The sequence below is a fragment of the Tupaia chinensis genome, unplaced genomic scaffold (genome assembly GCF_000334495.1).
Source record: "Tupaia chinensis unplaced genomic scaffold, TupChi_1.0 Scaffold149383_1, whole genome shotgun sequence".
NCBI classification, from domain to species: domain Eukaryota; kingdom Metazoa; phylum Chordata; class Mammalia; order Scandentia; family Tupaiidae; genus Tupaia; species Tupaia belangeri.
This window is the reverse complement of record NW_006209227.1, coordinates 194,722-196,642: the sequence shown is the minus strand read 5'-3', so window position 1 is coordinate 196,642 and position 1,921 is coordinate 194,722. Positions and strand designations below refer to the sequence as shown.

The 1,921-nt window shown below is 49.3% G+C and overlaps 1 long non-coding RNA gene across 2 annotated transcripts in view; it reads left to right on the top strand.

Moving 5' to 3' along the window:
- The first annotated feature begins 108 nt into the window (after positions 1-108).
- Positions 109-1,921, top strand: part of LOC102492456 (uncharacterized) — a 7,707-nt gene continuing 5,894 nt past the window's right edge. Inside the window, exon 1 of one of the 2 annotated variants that reach the window (XR_337728.3) lies at positions 109-379. This is a non-coding gene — a long non-coding RNA (uncharacterized LOC102492456). Of the gene's footprint in view, positions 380-574; positions 690-1,921 lie in introns of those variants that run through there. The other variant, XR_001369899.2, reaches the window with a different exon arrangement.

Here is a 1,921-nt window from a genome sequence, read left to right as displayed (position 1 = left end):
CCCCCCAGCTCTCCCCGCCCCCCTCCCCCGCGGGAGGGCCTTGGCGCCCGCCGCGCCTGCGCCCCCTTCCCGCCCGCGGGGCCCGCAGTGACCCCTGCCGGGCGCGCCGCTTCGCGCCTGGGGAGTACGGGGGGTCTCCCAACCGCTCTCTTGCTCACTCACTCATTCATTCAGTCGTTACGCATGGACTGTTTCCTTCGTACCTATCCCTTCCCGCTCCCTCTGCACGACCAGCGACCCTGCAGCACTCTGTAACGAGGTTGCCAGAGGATGCAGCTCTAGGCAAGGTCCCCGACCCCTGCCGGTTCCAAACGCTCCGCGATTCTTCCCAGAGAGAGGTGCGCCTTTCCTCCTGTGCTCTCTCCGCCTCGTCCTCCAGGTAAAAATGGGCGGGTCTGAGAGCCTGTCTTTTTTTAAAAATTATTCATTTTATTTTATTATTATTATTTAATTTGCTGTAGGGCATGTGCACTCTCCAGAGGGAGAGAGAAAGTGAGAAAGCAAGCCACCAGGTGTGGTACCCAACTACGCCATGTGGGAGCCCGGCATCCCAACCACCGCGCCACCTGTTGATCTCGGTCTTCTGATGATGGGAGCAACTTGTTTTCAGCTCTGCTTCCCTCACCACCACCTGCTGTGCTCCGTGCCTCTTTTCCGCTGAGGAGCTGTTTGGGAGCTGGGTGTTGGAGGTGATTTATTTATTTATTCTCCTATGTGCCATTTAAATCTTTTATTAATAAAATAGAAACCTAAACTCAGACAACCATTTTATTCTTGCATCTACTCTAACCATATTCTGTGAAAGCAATTCTAAGTGAACTGTCAATATACAGTTCCATCAAAAACTGCAAATTAGAAAGCCTACAGTTAGGTATGAAACTTTTTTTAAAATTCAACTTTATTGCTGGGCGCGTGTGCGTGCGTGCTCAAGATCCCAAGAGGAGAATGGAGGAGAAGGGATTGCGGTGTGACCATCCCCCTTGGGGGGTGATTTCTCGCTTTCTGTCTCTATGTCTCTTTCTGTCTGGCGAGCGCATGCGCCCTATAGTGAAAATCTCTCCAAAAAATAAATAAATAAATAAATAAATTCAACTTTATTTATTTTTAATTTGACCAGAGATAGAGGATGGGAGGGAGGGAGAGAGAGAGAGAAAGGGAGAAACCAAGCCGCCAGGTCTGGGACTCAAACTGTGCTTGGCCGTGTGGGAGTCCAGCGCCTTTAACCACCGCGCCACTTGCTGGCCCCGGTAAATGAAACTTTATTTAAAAAGAACAAATTAAATATTAGATATCACAGGATTCTCTCTCTCAAACATGAGAGGCCTCCTTTAATGTAGTCTTCAATATAGCTCATCTGCAATCAGTTGATCTAAATTCTAGACCAGTCCCGTTGCAGAAGCACTGAAAGAAAAAATGGGGGGGGAGTGATCTTCGGGTGATCTTCACACCTCCGTTGTAAAATCCGAGATCCAAAGGACTGTCATCTTCTTTAAACTGGACATCAATGCAGACACGATGGTTGCCTTGGTTGTTAATCTTCCAACTACTCTATAAAGCCAGAAAGTTCTTCGTTAAGAGGCGGCATCAACTCAACGGTCCCATTTTTCATTCTCCGTCTGAAAGGAGAAACATTTTTCCAATGGGATGAATCTTTTCCAGTCTCCATACAGAGCGGAGGGACCATCGATGAGCTGAGCTCGCAAGCTAGCATTGATGCGCAATCTGGGCACGCCATCACTTCCACCTGATGACTGCGCAAGAGTGTTTTAAAGTTAGGGAATGGGACCAGCAGTTGGTATAATGGCTATATTGCTGAATTCCCATGGAGCTAACTGTGGTTCGAGTCCCAGACCCGGTGGCTCAAACTCACGCCGGGCGCGTATGCATGCGTGCCCAAGATCCCGAGAGAAGAATGGAGGAG